This window comes from Mus pahari, chromosome 2 (assembly GCF_900095145.1).
Source record: "Mus pahari chromosome 2, PAHARI_EIJ_v1.1, whole genome shotgun sequence".
Lineage (NCBI taxonomy): Eukaryota > Metazoa > Chordata > Mammalia > Rodentia > Muridae > Mus > Mus pahari.
Window position 1 is genome coordinate 68,194,273 of NC_034591.1, and position 9,443 is coordinate 68,203,715.

Below are 9,443 nucleotides of genomic sequence, written 5' to 3' on the forward strand. Positions count from 1 at the left end.
TGAATCTCAACTCTGATGTGGGGATGAAAATGCCCACCCAAATGACGGCTGCATAAATGGGAGGACATAAAGCAGGGCCAAGCTGCCTCTCACAGGCTGTATGGATCCCAGGATAGCAACGAATGTGGCCCAACACACTTGTAGATCACATCGTGTTGCAGTATCAAAAGGCTGGAAAATAAAAGTTCTCAAGGTGTGTAGACATCCAGATTCCCCAGGGCCTGGGAACTGAGGCAGGAGGATTGTGAGTTCCAAGTTAGTTTGGACTTTATAGTGAGACCAGTTTTTGTTGTTATTGCTTTCTGCCTTTTTTGAAAAGAATAAAGTATATGTTGCTATTTCAGTGCCTCTGTTCTTCAGCACCCTGTGCTGTGATATAAGGAGTGGCAACCTCAGGGACATTTAAATTGCCTAAGGCTAGTCCTTTTTATAGTAAACGGTCTTTGAATTGTTTGTGTTTTTATAGTTTAGGTGCATTGGAGTCTGATTCTAATTTTTATTACATGTTAGACATGTATTTCTGGGGGGAGCAACCAGGAATGTGACCCATTCAGTTCAGCTGGAACCTTGAAGCCAGGCTCTAAGACACAGGCCTCTCCAAGGAGAAGGTATGTCTATCCTGCTATGGGACATAAGGAAGCTCCTTCATCCACATTTGTTCCCAAATGTCAGAGGCCAGGAGCAAAGTCACACAGGATCTGAACCCTCCCTCAGCAGACAGAAGACGGTAGCAGGGAGTATGCAGCCACTTCAGGCTCGCCACTTCAGATGGTAACACATGGTTTTGTTCCTCAGTGCAAACCAGAATGTTGATGGCTCTGGTTCAGGTAGCTACACCATTCAGGCTGGGCTGAAAGCAAAGAGAAAACCAATGAAAAGACAAGAAAATGGGCACAAGGGGGAGAACTGGCTGCTGGTTGGAAAAATGTGAAAGTTAAAGGATGTGCAGCACACAAATGGCATCCTTGTGTGATGGACAGCAAGTACTGTGTGTGTAGACCATGGAAGACTTCCAGGGAGCTCTGTTTGTATTTTCAGAGTTCTTCGACCAGCTTAACTGTTTGACAAAAGGGAGCTGGCTGGTAAATAATGATCACAGACCCATTAAAGTGAAAACCACGGACACCTGGAAGGAGGGAGGCTCTTCTTCACTACTGGGTTTAGAGGTTTTCATGTTAACTTGTGAAGTAAAGTGAACTTAAGATGAAAATGTGAGCTTACAGTTTTCTACCCTTTGGTATGAAAATGAGCAGAACCATATACAATCTCCCTGAGAACTAGGTATCATTGATTGCAACTGGGAAGGAGAAAAGGAGGAGGGGATATTCTTTTCCTTTATATTCCTTTTATATTTTATTATTTCAACAATATGGCTGCTCAAACAATAAAGAAGATAACTGTTAAAGCTGGAAAAGATGGAAAAGCTGTAACCAGAGACCAATATCTACGCGGGGCAAGAAGGTGAGGACTTTGTTGAGAAATGTAGCCACTCTCTCTGTAAATGCTTGCTCTCAACCATGGGTGGCTCTGTGAACCTACAGCCTGTTTGGCTGTACACGCTTATCCAAGTGAGAGACACATGGAGTGTGCAGTTGTGGCAAAGGGGCCTCAGTCCGTGTTTGCTGAGAGCGCCGGCTTGCAGAGTAAGCTGATGTCGTCTCTGAAAAGTCTCCGACTTCAGATAAAGCAGATTTGACTCAGTAGTGAGGAGATGCATGACCTCTTCTAATCTTGTCTGTTCACTCATTAGTTCACACAGAGAATGTCAAATAACTACCATATCCCCCAAACTCTGAAAGCACCAGGATTCTAACAGTGAACAAAACCATTTCCTGTTCATACAGAGCTTATACTTATTTGGAAAATAGGCCATAATAACATAAAGTAAAAATCCAGAAAAAAATATATACCACTAAGAGAGTAAAGCAGGGAAGGAGGGTAATGTGTGCCTTCAGTGGGAGAGTGGGCAGTGTTCTAGGGTACCTAGAGACATCGTAAGGGAGTAAGAAAAAAGAAAAGACCTAAATGAGGAGAGGGAGTGAACACCTTAGGGTCTTGGAGGGACAACATTTTAAGTAGAACACAGAGCTGGAAATGCTTGCCCTCTCACGGACCATCTAAGACAGCGTACAACAGAAGCGAAACAACGGCAGACAGGACTGGAGGAAACTGGAGGTGCTTTGTATCAGTGCTTTTCAAGCTTCTTCTTCTTTTTTTTTTTTTGGTTTTTCGAGACAGGGTTTCTCTGTATAGCCCTGGCTGTCCTGGAACTCACTTTGTAGACCAGGCTGGCCTCGAACTCAGAAATCTGCCTGCCTCTGCCTCCCAAGTGCTGGGATTAAAGGCGTGCGCCGCCACCACCACCCGGCATTCTGTATCCATTCTTACACTGAGGGACATCTGGATTGTTTCAAGCTTCTGTCTATTATAAATAAGGCTGCTATGAACATAGTAAAGCACGTGTCCTTGTTATATGTTGAAGCATCTTTTGGGTGTACAACTCACAGACCATATGAAGCTTAATAGGAAAGAAGGCCAAAGTGTGGATGCTTCAATCCCACTTAGAAGGGGAAAAGTAATCATGGAAGGTAGAGGGAGGGAGGGTTCTGGGTGGGAAAGGGGAGGAGGATGGAAAAGGGGGCAGGTTCAGGTATGAGAAGAAGCAGGAGAGAAGTCCTGAGGGCCAGAAGAATAAATAGAAATATGTAGCAGTTGGGGGCAGGGAATGGGGGGAACCACTAGAAAGTTCCAGATGCCAGGGAAGCGAGAGGCTCCCAAGACCCAATGGGGATGACATTAGCCTAAATACCTAACAGAGGGGAGCTAGAACCTGAAGAGACCACCCCCAGTAGATAGGCGTGGCCCCAAGTTGAGAGAAGGGGCCACTCACCCATCTCAAAAATTTTAATCCAGAATTGTTCCTGTCTGAAGGAAATTCAGGGACAAAAAATGGAGCAGAGACTAAAGGAAGGCCATCCAGAGACTGCCCCACCTTGGATCCAACCCACATATAGACACCAAACCCAGACACTATTGCCGATACCAAGAAGTGCTTACAGACAAGAGCCTACTATGGCTGTCCTCTGAGAGGTTCTGCCAGCACCTGACTAAGACAGGTGCAGATACTCACAGCCAACCATTGCACTTATCCTGGGAGCCCAGAAGAAGGACTGAAGGAGCTGAAGGGGTTTGCAACTTCATAGGAAGAACAACAATATCAACTAACCAGACCCCTCAGAGCTCACAGAGACTAAACCACAAACCAAAGAGTACACATGGGTGGGTCCACAGCTCTTGCTACATAAGTAGTCGAGGATTGCCTTATCTGACAGAGCAGAGACTGGGAAGGGGGACAACATTTGACATGTAAATAAATAAACTAATCAATAAAAATAGAAGCTTGGCAGCTGCTTTCCGGATCATACAGTGGATCTGCTTATAAGCACAGAATAGGCCTTTACTACCACAGAGTAGGTGTGTCAGTATTCTGACATGGGGGTGGGGATGGAGAAAGGGGCCCATAAGCCCTGGCCCTCGCCCTCAGAAGTTCTAAGTAGATAATGTTAGTTAGGCAGGAAGAGCTTGTGTATCCCTGGTTATCAATGGGCAGGGATGCTAGGGGGGGAAAGACAAATCCTTTGGAGGCCTATGCCTTTGTAACAGTCTTTCACCCAGGATCTTGTAAGAAACCCTGACAAAACACAATCTCTGAAGGAGGTCTGGGGAGATTGCTCAGTGGATAAAGCACTTGTACCAGTTTGAAGCCTTGAGTTTGGCTCTTCAAAATTCACAGAAGTAAAAGCTGGGCAAGCATGGTGGCCACATGTAATCAGCACCCTGGAGGTAGAGACAGAGTTCCTGGGGACAAGCTGGGGTTAGCCAGACATTGACGAGTTTCGGGCTCCGAGAGGGACCGTGCACATCTCCATAAAAGCAAGAACATGGCGGAAGATATCTGACTTCAACTTTGGGCATGTGCCCTTGCACACACGTGAAGATGAATGCACAGATGTACACACAGCTCATACACACGCACATGCAATGAAAAAAAGAAAGAAATATGGTTGGCCACCCAAACCAAAAGGAAGATAACAAAAGGAAAGCATGCCCTTCCCCCATGAAGATAGAAAGGGGGGGTATCTGAGACGAGGAAGAGGGGCTGCAGGGGTGGGCGAGGGACATGTCAGGGTGACGGGTGGGTGGGATCTAAATACATTATACATGTTCTTGAAAACTCATAAGAAACCCATTATTATATATAATTATATGCAAATAGAAAAGAAAAAAATGGAATACATGGCTACCAAACCAAAATAAAGGCGCACAAGGCCATGACAGAGAGAAGACAATTTCATAACTGTGGTGTGAATTTGAGCTGAGCACCAGCTGCTCTGTGACAACAGGCAGCTCCTCATGAGGGCTGTCCTTCTGGCCTGCATGTGGTTAGCCTTCCCACTATCTTTGCTTGTGTTCCTCTCAGAGACTCTGCAAGCTCTCTAGTGTCTCCTCGTGTCTTTTTGTGAGGACACTAATCTTATTGGACACACTTAAACTGTGGTGGTTTGACTGAAAATGGCCCCCATAGGGAGTGGCACTATTAGGAGGTGTGGCTTTGTTGGAGTAGTGTGACTTTGTTGGAGGAAGAATGTCACTGGGGGTGGGCCTTGAGGTTTCAAATGCTCAAGCCAGGACCAGTGTCACACTCTCTGCTTGCTGCCTGAGGATCCATATAGGAAACTCTTCTCCTTCTCTAACACCATGTCTGTCTGCATGCTGCCATGCTTCCCACCATGATGATAATGGACGAAACCTCTGAAACTGTAAGCCAGCTCTAATTATGCCTTCCTTTATAAGAGTTGCAATGGTCACGGTGTCTCTCCATAGCATTAAAAGCCCTGTTCCCTTATTCCATCTTACTTTACCCCACCTCCATGAAAGTCCGATCTCCCATATACAGTCACGTTGGAGGGTTAGGGCGTCAACATATGGACTGGGACCGGTTATATAAACCAAAACCTATCAGAGGCTGTCTTCCTACCTCTTCAGTATCTATACCTATGCTCCCTGCTTATTGGGGTAGAGAGACAAACAAGGTTAGAAACCCTTCAGGACCAGGCGTCTGCCACAGACCAACTGAGTGACTTTGGGAAGATAGACTACCCTCTCTGAGCTCTCCTGCCTGTAACTGGAGGCAAGCCTGCCTTTCACAGTGCCTTTTGAGCATCAGGTGCTAGATGCTCAAAAATGGCAGCTGTATGCATTTGCATTTTGCAAGCTACTTGTAATTTTGCCTTTGGATCCAGTTTCCACGCATAGCTTAATCATACAGCAACAAAAAGGAGGCATAGATAGTGTTCACAGAAAGGGAAGAAGAGTCCCTCCCCAGCTTTTTCCCAGCATGCACTGCAGCAGATGGTGCTGCTGCTAAGGGTACTTGCATAAAGGTAAAATGTTTTCCTCAGATGTCTAATCTTGGTTCTTCATTATTCTGTGGCTGCCATTCTTGCTAGCTTTGGTCTCCAGCTAACATTTATGATATTTTTTTTAAGTAAACATCGGAAAAGAACACAAACTCATGCACAGCTAATAGGAATCAGCAGGGGGAGGGAGAGAAGTTATTTTCTCCTTCATTACCAGTCTACCTCCATTAAAACCCCAACTGAGATCAAGGTTATCTGCAACACGCACAGAGAGGAACTAAGGCAGCCACATCACACCCCACGAAGACTCTCTCCAGCTAAGGCTTCCAGAGCTTTCTGTTCTTTGGATTCTGTGGGTGCGTCTTTCTGACTGCAGCCAAATCATTCAGTTGTAGAACCCCAGAGAGAAAACCCTGTGCCTGTCAAGAGCAGCACTACAGCATCATCTTGTTAACTATTGAGACACTGTAGCATTTGGACTACGAAGGCAATCATTTTACATTCTGGTCTTGAATAAAAGTCTGTAAATTCTTTAATTCATTCTTACTTTCTCTCCCTCTCCCTCTCCCTCTCCCTCTCCCTCTCCCTCTCTCTACCCTTTCTCTCTTGTTTTTGTAGTTTCTTTTCAGCTTTTTTGTTTGGGTGTTTTGCCTGCTTGAGTATCAGTGCACTTCATGCATGCAGTGGCCATGGAGGCCAGAAGAGGGTGCCAGATTACCTGGAACTGGAGTTGCTGCCAGTTGTGAACCACCAAGATGGTGCTGGGAATTGAACTCAGGACCTCAGGAGGAACATCCAGTGCTGCTAATGGCTAGCCATCTCTTAAGCTCAAATCTCTGCAAACTCCTAGGGAGCTTCCCCTACATAAGGATAACTAGGTGGAGGCCTTGTTTCTATTTTTGTTTTTCTAAGATCAAAGTATCCTCTGAAGAGTCTGATTTCCGTTTTTTCTCTTTATCACATGGGATGCATGCTGGCTGCTGACCATAGAACTCTACAAGCTTCAGAATCCTGGACTCTCACACTAGGATGACAGAGGTGGGGCAGAGGGAGGACAGTGGTCTCCCTGGTGGATGGGGCAACCTTGAGTGAAAACAACTGCTAGTCTTCTGTAGGAGTCTCTTCAGGCAAATCTAGAGAGTGTGAGGAGAGGTAGGTGACTGCACAGAGTCTCTCATTAGAGCTCCTGATGGTTATTGCCATGATGACACTGGACTAGCAGAGAGGAGAGTGACCTGAGAATCAGCCAGTGCCTCCTTTTTATACCGACCAAAGTCCAGCAGAATTTATTTCAGGATTGATATTAGGATTTGCCACTCTTGGCTCTGAATTCTTTATGATACTTCAATTTATTTTACTTTAGTTTTTGCCTCTAAGAGCCTTTCTTTTTTTCTTTTTATTATTATTATTTTTTATTTACATTTCAAATGCTATCCTGAAAGTTCCCTATACCGCCCCCCCCCCCACCCATGCTCCCCTACCCACCCACTCCCACTTCTTGGCCCAGGCCTTCCCCTGTGCTGGGTCATATAAAGTTTGGAAGATCAAGGGGCTTCTCTTCCCAATGATGGCCGATTAGGTCATCTTCTGCTACATATGCAGCTAGAGACTCGAGCTCAGGGGGTACTGGTTAGTTCATATAGTTGTTGCACCTACAGGGTTGCATCCCCCTTCAGCACCTTGGGTACTTTCTCTAGCTCCTCCATNCTCCTTGTCTCTTTTGATAACTTTGGGTTGGAAGCCAATTTTATTTGATATTAAAATGGCTACTCCAGCTTGTTTCTTCGGACCATTTGCTTGGAAAATTGTTTTCCAGCCTTTCACTTTGAGGTAGTGTCTATCTTTTTCCCTGAGGTGGGTTTCCTGTAAGCAGCAAAATGTTGGGTCCTGTTTGTGCAGCCAGTCTATTAGTCTGTATCTTTTTATTGGGGAATTGACTCAATTGATGTTAAGAGAGATTAAAGAAAAGTAATTGCTTCCTGTTATTTTTGTTGTTAAAGTTGGGATTCTGTTCTTGCGGCTGTCTTCTTTTAGATTTGTTGAAGGATTACTTTCTTGGTTTTTCTAGGATAGAGTTTCTGTCCTTGTGTTCATGCTTTCCCTTTATTATCCTTTGAAGGGCTGGATTCGTGGATATTGTGTGAATTTGGTTTTGTCATGGAATACTTTGGTTTCTCCATCTATGGTAATTGAGAGTTTTGCTGGGTATAGTAGCCTCGGCTGGCATTTGTGTTCTCTTAGGGTCTGTATCACATCTGTCCAGGATCTTCTGGCTTTCATAGTCTCTGGTAAGAAGTCTGGTGTAATTTTAATAGGCCTACCTTTATATGTTACTTGGCCCTTTTCTCTTTCAGCTTTTAATATTCTTTCTTTATGTAGTACNTTTGTTATTCTGACTATTATGTGTCGGGAGGAATTTCTTTTCTGGTCCAGTCTATTTGGAGTTTTGTAGGCTTCTTTTATATTCATGGGTATCTCGTTCTTTAGGTTCGTGAAGTTTTTCTTCTATAATTTTGTTGAAGATATTTGCTGGCCCTTTAAGTTGAAAATCTTCATTCTCATCTACTCCTATTATCCGAAGGTTTGGTCTTCTCATTGTGTCCTGGATTTCCTGGATGTTTTGAGTTTGAATCTTTTTGCATTTTCTATTTTCTTTGATTGTTGTGCCCATGTTCTCTATGGAATCTTCTGCAGCTGTATTCTATTGCTAATGTTCACATCTGTGTTTCCTGATTTCTTTCCTAGGGTTTCTATCTCTAGAGTTGTCACATTTTGGGTTTTCTTTATTGCTTCTATTTCCCTTTTTAGGTCTTGGATGGTTTTGTTCAATTCCATCACCTGTTTGTTTCTGTTCTCCTCTCTCTCTTTANGGACTTCTACCTCTTTAGAAGTATTCTCCTGTTTTTCTTTAAGGACTTGTANCTCTTTAGCAGCATTCTCCTGCATTTCTTTAATAATGCCCTTCTTAAAGTCCTCTACCAGCATCATGAGGTATGCTTTTAAATCCGATTCTTGCTTTTTGGGTGTGTTGGGGTATTCAGGACTGACTGAGGTGGGAGTGCTAGGTTCTGATGATGGTGAGTGGTCTTGGTTTCTGTTAGTAAGATTTCTACATTTGTCTTTTGCCATCTGGTGATCTCTGGAGTTACTTGTTATAGTTGTCTCTGGTTGGAGCTTGTTCCTCCTGTGATTCTGTTAGCCTCTGTCAGCAGTCCTGGGAGTCCAGCTCTCTCCTGTGTCTCAGTGGTCAGAGTACTCTCAGCAGGCAAGCTCTCCTCTAGCAGGGAAGCTTCACAGAGGCCTGGTGTTCAGATCTGCCTCCTGGCTGAAGATGTAGGCCCAAAACAGGGCCTGTCCCAGAAGATGTGTTGCCTCTGCAGTTTATTCACTCACCTGCACAGACTAGCCACTGAGGGACCCTGGACACAATATGACTCTCTCACCTGCTCTGGCCCTCACACGTGGCCACCTTTCCTCTGGCGTGGAAGGTGCCCAAATTTCTGGAGCCCGAAACAGGGTCTGTCCCAGAAGTTAGGTTGCTTCTGTCTGTCCCGAAGCTGTGTAACTTCTCCACAATCTCGGCAGCGCAGACTGGAGCCTAAGTGAACCGGCGCCAGCTCAGGCCTTGAGACTCCTCCTGGGAAGACACCCCTCCTTGGGTGGGAAAGGTGCCGGATGACTGGAGCCAGAAACAGAGTCTGTCCCAGCATCTGTGTCGCTTCTGCAGGCCTCCCTCTCCCCAGCAGTGCACCGGAGCTAAGATGGCCCTCCTACCGGTTCAGGCCCTGAGACTGCTCCCAGGCAGACACCCCTCTTTGGGTGGGAAAGGCACCGAATTACTGGAGCCAGAAACGGGATCTTTCCCAGAAGCCGAGTCACTTCTGCAGGCCACCCTCTCTCCGGCAGTGCACTGGAGCAAAGATGGCTCTCCTTCTCTAAGAGCCTTTCTTTCCTAAAGTATTTTTAAATGACCTAATCATTAGGCAAACTCCCATGGAAGTTTTAGTTTGTTCTTTATTGAGT